At 34.5% G+C, this 9,999-nt stretch overlaps 1 non-coding gene across 1 annotated transcript in view; it reads left to right on the forward strand.

The window, feature by feature from the left end:
* Nucleotides 1–9,545, forward strand: part of LOC128702002 (uncharacterized) — a 36,063-nt gene extending 26,518 nt beyond the window's left edge. Inside the window, exon 3 of the transcript XR_011394166.1 lies at nucleotides 6,721–9,545. This is a non-coding gene — a transcript (uncharacterized protein). The remainder of the gene's footprint in view (nucleotides 1–6,720) is intronic.
* Nucleotides 9,546–9,999: the final 454 nt, after the last annotated feature.

Below are 9,999 nucleotides of genomic sequence, written 5' to 3' on the forward strand. Positions count from 1 at the left end.
AAAAACGTATATCTACTTTTGGAGCACTACGCATGTGAACGTAGATCTGCTTGGACCGTTTACGGGTTAATATCTTTTTCTCGACTCTACGAACAAAGCTAGCAGACAAAATCCCAGCCATAAACACTTGCCCAAAAGACTACCTCACTGATAACTTCTCAAATACTCTATTTCTATCCCCAACAAACCCTACAGAAATCTCGCTCATCATCAAAACACTAAAGAACAAGACAGAAGACCTACATAATTTACCATCGCTTATGTACAAAAAAAGCTTTTCATGTGTTGTCACCTATTATTTCAACTCTTTTTAAACAAATCTATTGAATCTTCTACCTTCCCATCCATACTCAAGACAACAAGAGTTACCCCAATCCTCAAAGGAGGTGATCCAACTGAATTGAATAACTATTGGCCTATATCAGACATAGCCCTACTATCTAAAATATTTGAGAAATTAATTCACAAAAAGTCTACTCCTACTTAGTTTCCCACAACATACTTAATCCCTGTCAATTTGGCTTCAGGCCAAAAAAAAAGTACTAATGATTCAATTATACATAGCATGAGCTTCTATATACAGCACTCACAAAAATTAAATTTCCCTGGGACTTTTCATAGACCTTCGAAAAGCATTTAATACAGTTGACCATGACCTATTGCACCTAAAGCGTGAACATTATGGGGTCAGAGGACATTTTCCCAATTACATAAACTCTTACCTTAACATTAGTAACCAGTATGTTCACACAAATAGCATTAACTCCACCACACAACCTGTTCTTGTTGGAGTCCCATGAGGTAGCATCCTTGGCCCACTTCTCTTTCTCATTTATATCAGTGACCTCCCAGGTGCATCTAAACTCCTTAAACCCATTTTATTTGTTGATGACACTACTTAAGTCTTCTCTCACCCAAACCCAACTATACTAACAGACACTGTTAACAATGAACTACTAAAAATATCTACTTGGATGACTATCAATAAACTTAATCTCAATAAAGACAAAACCTACTTCATACTGTTTGGAAACAGAGCTTCTAATGTTCATCTTAACATATCGATAAATGGTTCACCCATTTCTAGACACACACACAACAAATTTCTAGACTTCCACCTTGACTGCAATCTCAAATTCCAGACCCACATACAACAGACCTTCAAGAAATTCTCCAAAACAGTAGGCATCCTTTCTAAGATTCAGTACTGTGTACCCCAAATGGCACTTCTTGCTCTTTACCACTCTCTCATCTACCCTAACCTCACCTATGGTATTTGTGCATGGGGATCAACCACAGCAAATCACCTTAATTAAACCTTTAATAACCCAACAAAAAACTGCAATACGATTATCAATTCCTGCACTAGACAGCATACTCCACCACTTTTTAAGAGCCTTAACTTGCTTAATATACAAAACATCCACACTTATTGTGCCTACTACATTCATAGAACATTATACTCCAATATTAACCCTCCTCTCAAACTCCTCCTTGTTAAATACAACAGAACACACAGGCACAATACAAGGCACAAATCACTGTTTGATATCCCTCATGTCCATCTCTCCCTATGCAAAAATGCTATGCACATGAAGGGCCTGAAGATCTGGAATTCATTGCTAGAACACACTAAACGACCCCTGCCTGCAAATCAGTTTGAGGCCCTACTTAGAAATCACCTCATCTCCCAAAATTAACCAGACAAACACTACACTTTACACCTGCCATGATTTCTCAACTATGTAATCACTACCTCAGGCTTAAAATTGTTTTCAACCTAAATTCTTTCAATTTCACTATTGTAAATCATTCTTTATGATTGCAAAACTATTTTGATCATTACACTTCAAACTTAAATGTGTCTCAATCTCATTACTGTAATTTGTGTTAAAGTATAATACTGTAATTTTTTATATATTACAGCTATAAATTTTAATTACTGTAAACAACTTGCTACGTCAGTTAATAAGAAAAATCATGTATAATAAAAATTAACTCTTCTCAGAACACTAGTATTAGGTAGTCTGTGTGAATTAGGTTTAGTCTGCCTGAAATGCCGTGGCATGATAGTGACTTTCTTTGTACTTAACAAATCCAAATTGTAATCACCCATTGTAAATGCTGCAAAGAAATAAATAAATCTTTAAATCTTTAAGGAATTTAGAGTATGATACAATACTTCCTAGTCACTATTATAAATGAGAAAATTGAATAGTGAAATGTGAAATTGATCAACTGATGAAATGTATGTGTGACATCAACTGATACACAAATAACCCACACATAAAAGAGAGGAGGAGCTTACGACAATATTTCCGTCTGACTCGGACCATTAACAAAGTCACACTAACAGAAAAGATGGTAGGTATAATGTTTGCCAAGGAACAGGACAAGTTTTTCCTAACATGGGTCTTAGTCATATGATGACCCACAGCTGGAGCTTTTGGTCATCTGACCAAGGACTTCCACTGGCTTACCAGTCCGCCTCTTTAAAAATCATGGTTATGATTATAACCATTATGGTTTCATACTTTGTGTTTTGGTACAGAAAAGAGTAAGGAAGTCAGTTTATGTAGGCGAACAGAAAGGAATGGTAACAAGAGAGGAAGTAGAGGAATGACTCACACTTGTCTACTGCTGAGTAGTCATATAACCATCTTTAAATGCTTCTTTGTCAACAAAGAATTTAAGGAATGATAAAATACTTTCTTGTCTTTTTTAAATAAGAGCATTGTACACTCCTCACTTAATAACTTACCAGTTTAATGAGCGCACAGATTTACGACCAGCTCTTCGACAGTCAGGATTGTACACTATGAGAACTTTGGTCGAGACAAAGCTAGCTAATGAAGATTTAATAGAGTTGGAAGTGTAACAGCACTTGAAAGGGGAAAGAATGGAAGAAGTACAAAACAAGCTCACTATAATGGGGGGTTAGCTGGTGTGTTCTCAAAGTGAACATGGAACAGGACTCGGTCATTAACCCTTTCAGGGTTTCAGCCGTACTAGTATGGCTTATGCGCCAGGGTTTTTGACGTATTATTATTATTATTTTATTATCACACTGGCCGATTCCCACCAAGGCAGGGTGGCCCGAAAAAGAAAAACTTTCACCATCATTCACTCCATCACTGTCTTGCCAGAAGGGTGCTTTACACTACAGTTTTTAAACTGCAACATTAACACCCCTCCTTCAGAGTGCAGGCACTGTACTTCCCATCTCCAGGACTCAAGTCCGGCCTGCCGGTTTCCCTGAATCCCTTCATAAATGTTACTTTGCTCACACTCCAACAGCACGTCAAGTATTAAAAACCATTTGTCTCCATTCACTCCTATCAAACATGCTCACGCATGCCTGCTGGAAGTCCAAGCCCCTCGCACACAAAACCTCCTTTACCCCCTCCCTCCAACCTTTCCTAGGCCGACCCTTTAGTATTAGTACGCCTAAATTCTAGCGCCCTCAAATCTAGTGAGAGAAAGCTGGTAGGCCTACATGTGAAAGAATGGGTCTATGTGGTCAGTGTGCGTGGTATAAAAAAAATCCTGCAGCACACAGTGAGTAATTAGGAAAAAAAAAAACTTTGACCGTGTTTTTGGATTAAAACAGCGACTTTGCACTGTATTTTCGTATGGTATTTATTGTTGTATTCTAGTTTTCATGGTCTCATTTTATAGAATGGAAGACTTACTACAGAAATAGAGATGATTTTGACTGGTTTTACAAAGAAAAGTACCTTGAAATTGAGCTCAAAGTAGCAGAAATGTTCGATTTTTACCAAAGTTCAAAAGTAAACAAATCATGCTATGCATCCAATATACATCAACTGGTGAGTCTAATATTCTTTCACAAGTGTGCTGATATTATTTATACCATTTTACACCAATGCAGTAGTCTGCATAACAGTAAATCTTCTATTTTTTTGTGAGAATAAAAATTCAAAGTGGAAAGCAAAGGAATGCAAGAGAGGCATGGGGACGTGACTAATGAACAGAGAAAATGTTATTTTAGTGCCAGGAATGTCTTTCTTGTTTATTCTGGACCCTATTCGGAAATTGGCATCTTTTGAAATTTGTGTGAAATTGGCAAAATTGCTAAATTCTGACCACTGTATTGGATAGTTGAAATCGGTAAATGGGTGGTTTCTTGTACTCATTCGCTAGAAAAAATGGAGTTCTAGCGAAATAGTTATGACTTTTGTCGACAAGTACACTGGAATTGGCCGAAAATAGGGCTCAAAGTGGGCAAAATTGCTGATGCGTAAACATCGTTGAGACCGCTAACTTCGTGACAGCATAATTCCGTAAGTTTTCCATCAAATTTCATACTTTTGGTGTCATTATGATCGGGAAAAGATTCTCTATCTTTTCATAAGAAAAAATATTTTTTTTTTTTTTGAAATTTAGCCGACCCTGAGAACAAGTCTCTGAGAGGGCCTGTTGACCCTGAAAAGGTTAAGTGAGGAGTGCCTGTATAGTCAAATGTGTGATGGATCAGCTGATCATATGTACATGTGGCATCATAAGCAACTTACACCTGCATTCTGTCAAAACCATTATTTTTGATGAAATAAAAACTTGAAAAATTTTGTTTTGTTTTTAGCAGGTGCTGTGAAGCTAACCCCATTTTGTCCCTACATTATATGTATTACATAGCTAGAAATTACATAAAATGCTGATTTCAGGAATGTAAGTTGTGTCAGTTATGTGAGGTGTTCTTCTATATATTAAACAATATTTAATAGTACATTGGTACCCTGAGTTTCAAACTTTCTTTGGTCCAGAAGGCTATTCAAGTGCTGATACCAAACAAATTTGTTCCCATAAGGATTAATGTAAATTAGATTAATCTGTTTCAGACCCCCAAAATTCACTTACAAAAGCACTTACAATAATTTACCTTCATAATTGGTTGAGTTGGGAGCAGTTCAAAACTCGGGGTACCACTGTGTTTGTAAATGAAAATGCTGTGTTAATCTTGTGCTCTAGTACAACACAAAAACGTGTTTTTTAACAGGTGACATTATCATGTATTTTATAATGATATTCTTATTGAGTCATTATTTTAATCCCAGTTAATAAACAACTTGAACATTCTTGATAGAGATTCATGAATAAGATATGTTCAAGATACAGTGAAACCTCTACTTGCGAGTTTAATCTGTTTCATGACCTTGCTCGCAACTGGATTTGCTCGTTTTCAGAGTCAATTTTCCTCATTTAAATTAATTGAAATGCAATTAATCCGTTCCAGTGGAATTCTGTACTTCAATAATTTTGCTAATATCAATTCTATGGCTTATTTATCTATCTCACTTCATCTAATATGACATAATAAACAATATAAATAACATACAAACCTGTTATATACTCTAAAATGAATAAAATATATCATTCATGTGGTGGTATGGGCGGTGTCTGCGGTGGATGAGAGTTTGTCTGGAGACCGGGCAAAATGCTTCATGAATAATTTCGCTAATATTATCTGTATGGCTTATTTACATATTTATTGTATTATATTATTATATAATTATTATTATACACCTACCATCCGACTTACGACCTGCTCGACTTACAACGACTCGACTTACAACCGTGTTTTTTATGCCAAATTTCTGGGAAATAAACAAGTGTTTGTGTTGTACACAGTGTTTATCCTAAACCTTACAGTATAAAATACAGTACTAACAGCATAAAAAGTAAAGTAAAACATGAAATACCAAAATAAAACAATAAAATAAGTCATTACAAAAATGTTATGTTGATATTCAGTAGTAAAGTTCGACTTACGTCCATTTCGACTTACGACCGGTTTCTCGGAACCGAACTTTGTCGTAAGTCGGATGGTAGGTGTACATATTATTATTATTATTATTATTATTATTATTATTATTATTATATAAAAAAATTGTAATTTTTATTCACACAAATATAAGCTTTACTGTTATTCCTTATTGCAATAATTGTATAAATAATGTCAACCCATTCATGACTGCATATTGGAATGTTTACTCTGAAACAGCCAAGCAATGAACCATTTCTCCTAGGTTGAGCTCTATTTCAAGGTACTTTTTGTCGTGAAAGCAATTAAAATCATATCTATTTCTGTAATATATCTTCCATTCTATCAAATGAGACCAAACAAACGAGAATACGCCCATAAGAACCATTCAGAATTACTGCTAAGGGGTGGCTGATTGCTGAAAAGTGAACTCCATTATTTATGCTTAGATTTTTTTCATTTTTGGTGTACGTTAAGAAGCATCTTTCCATCATACATTGCCCAAGTTTCAATAAGATAGTCCAACAAACAAATGAGATACACTTCCCGAGATCAAGATCAAGATCAAGAGCCCCTCACCATTGTCAAGGAACCAGCCTTGAGGTCTGCTCGCTTGTGGAAATTTTGCTCGGGTATGGAAGCAAAAAATCGACCCATCGACTGCACGTATTTGGAAAAACTCGCACGTGGACACACTCGCAAGTAGAGGTTCCACTGTATAAGGAACTTACAGTTAAGAAATATTGTCTCTCAACTTATATAGGAGACAGATTATTTTCATTAAAAAGTTTTTCATAATTTTTTCTCTATTGTAAAACTACAGTACTTTCTAATTCTCCCCTGAAAATATTAGTGTACGTGAATCAGAATTTAATAAACACTTATTGAAACTTCATATTTATGAAGCTGTGTTTATAATCTTTTCTTTTCTCTTACAGATCATCTTTGCATCAGAAAATTTTCATATTTGAAACACTCAATACTATAAGGTTCATGTGAGTATCAGAAGCACATCATACAGTGTCAACATGAGTTATATAAACTATAAAAGCATTATCGTCATCTTTACTTTTCCTCAGTATCCTGACGTCCTGACTAATACATCTGCACTCTGAGATATAAGATCAGTCCATTCATTAAAATATTGTTATATTTTAGTTCAGTACTCAGTATATATATTATCATTATCTTATGATTGACCCGTGATGAAAGAAATGTTAATATTAAAAAATCTAGAAATACTTTGGCTAACACTATTATGCAGTGTGAACGAGTAGTCTTGTGGTCGCTTTTTATGGTGGTACCTTGTTCATGGTGGTACCTTTTTTATGGTGGTACCTTTCTTATGGTGGTACCTTGTTCATAGTGGTACCTTTTCTGGTAGTGTTAATTTTGTAACTGATAGTTGTAGTAGGACTTTTTATAATTATTATTTGAAAGATAAGTAAATACTAAAGCTAGAAGTATCATATAGTGCTGACACTTTTTATAAGCTTTCATTTAGGTGTATTAGTCTTGTTTATACATCTGTGTAATCAATTAAGTCAAACATCAATAACCAACAAATGTATAAACATTCTCAATAAAAAGTGTATTAATTACATATTATTTTTACAACAGTAAGTTACTTTTTTGACTTAAGCCATTTAACTATTCATTGCCAATAGAGAGTATATAATTAAAAGTTGTATGTCCCTCACATGTGTTTTATGAAGCAAATATTATATGTATTGTAAGATAATGTAGCAGCAGTTTGTGCTTGTAAGTTCCATCTTTGTCACTGATAATGTTGCAAAACATTTCTGCACAACTCTTAATAATTGCTTGACGCATTTCTTCCGCTGCAAAACAAAAAACGGTTGACTGCAAAACGACATGTAGTATTTTGATGTTACAGACTAAATAGGCTTTCTTTTTATTTATGCATCACTGTATGTTGTATAATAACTGAGATGCAGTCTTAACCCTTTGACTGTCGAAGGGCCAAATCCTGAAGTTGCTTCTGGTGTCGCAAAATATTCGAAAAAAAAAAAAATTATTTTTTCTTATGAAATGATAGAGATTCTTTTCCCGATTGTAAAGACACCAAAAAAACGAAATTTGGTGGAAAACTGACGGAATTACGCTCTCGCGAAGTTAGCGACTTCGGCAATATTTAAAAATCGGCAATTTCGCCCACTTTGAGCCCTATTTTCGGCTAATTCCGTTATTCCAGTCAACCAAACTCATAACTATTTCTTCAGAACTCGATCTTTTCTATCGATTGAGTACAAGAAACTGCCCATTTACCGATTTCAACTACCCAATAACATGGTCAGAAATTTGCAATTTGGCCAATTTCACGAAAATTAAAAAATACGACAATTTCAAAATAAGGTCCAGAATGAACAATGCAGACATTCCTGGCTCTAAAATAACATTTTCTTTGTTCATCAGTCATGTCTCCAGGTCCCTGTGATATTACTCTTGCTTTTTATTTTGAAATTTTATTCAAACAAAAAATAGAAGATTTACTGTTATGCAGACTACTGCAATACTGTAATAATTGTAAAAATTACATCAACCCATTCATGACTGCGTATTAGAATGGCTAGTTGGACATTTATTGGAAAATGACATCATTTGTTCACTTTTGAACATCGGCAAAAATCAAACATTTCCTGTACTTTGTGCTCCATTTTCAGGTTCTTTTTATAGTAAAATTAATCAAAATCACCTCCATTTCTATAATATAGTTTCCATTCTATCAAATGAGACCAAGAAAACGAGAATACAACCACAAATACTATACGAAAATAGACCACAAAGTCGGCATTTTAATTAAAAAAAACGGTCGGAGTTTTTTTTTTCTCATTATGCACTGCGTGCTCCAGGAATTTTTTTATGTGGTGCACACTGACCACACAGACCCATTCTCTCACATGTGGGCCTACTAGCTTTCTCCTGCCTGATTTGAAGCCGCTAGAATTTATGAGTATATATACGTCAAACACGGTACCTCGCAAACGTATATATACGGCCGCGACAGTCAAAGGGTTAATGCCATAACATACAAGTAAAAAGCTTCCATGGACAAAATGTAAAATTTTTGGTAATATTAATTCAAGATAACCTTGAAATAAATCATACAAACAAGGGCAATATTTTTGAGGGTTCATAACAAACTTTTATTTAAATTCATATATGTAGTAAAATGTTAGTAGACAACAGTGGAGAAAAAACGCTTACGTTTGTGTCCATAATTTTTTTTTAATTAATCTTGTTAACATATTGATGATAAAAAAATCAATGTCACTGTTCAGTGTCATAAAGACTAAAAAAAACTTTCCCTGTAAGACATAATATTAAGACTATTAATGTTCAGAAGAGTTGTCATTAAGAGTGTCCTCACAAGAAGGGTTTGTAGTCTTAAGAATCAGAAAATAAAAAAAAAATTGTGCTGATGTGTGTGCAGGGTTACTGTATTCATAATTAAATTACCAGTGATCTAATATTCCATAACCTGTAAAAATAAGTAATAAATATATGTATTTGAGTAATATGAAAAACAAATTATGGGCTTATACTTACCTACGAAGTATTTTCAATTTTTAGTGCTAATGTCAAAACACCTGTTGTGGTAATGCAAATGATAGTTAATAAGGAAGACAATCCTCTACAATGTTCAGAATGTTTGAAAGACTTTTCGAGTAAATGTTCTCTGTTAACGCATCTGAGAACTCATATAGTGAAGAAACGATGTCAGTGTTTAGTGTGTTTGAAAGATTTTTCAAAAAACTCGGAGCTAGTGAAGCACATGAGAACTCACACTGGAGAGAGACCATATCAGTGTTCCCAGTGTCTAAGAAAATTTTCAACAAAATCTATTCAAGTGAAACACATGAAAACTCACACAGGGGAGAAACCATTCCAGTGTTCAGAGTGTCTGAGAGATTTTAAAGAAAAATCTAATTTAGAGATACACATGAAAACTCACACAGGGGAGAAACCATTCCAGTGTTCAGAGTGTCTGAAACATTTTGCCAGAAAATCTTATTTAGTAAAACATGCAAGAATTCACACGGGGGAGAAACCATATCATTGTTCGGAATGTCTAAAAGATTTTGCAAGAAAATGTTATCTAGTGAGGCACATGATAACTCACACGGGAAACAAGCCGCATCAATGCTCAGAGTGTCTAAAAGTTTTTTCAACAACATCTCATTTAACAATACACA

The sequence above is a fragment of the Cherax quadricarinatus genome, chromosome 77 (assembly GCF_038502225.1).
Source record: "Cherax quadricarinatus isolate ZL_2023a chromosome 77, ASM3850222v1, whole genome shotgun sequence".
Classification (NCBI taxonomy): domain Eukaryota; kingdom Metazoa; phylum Arthropoda; class Malacostraca; order Decapoda; family Parastacidae; genus Cherax; species Cherax quadricarinatus.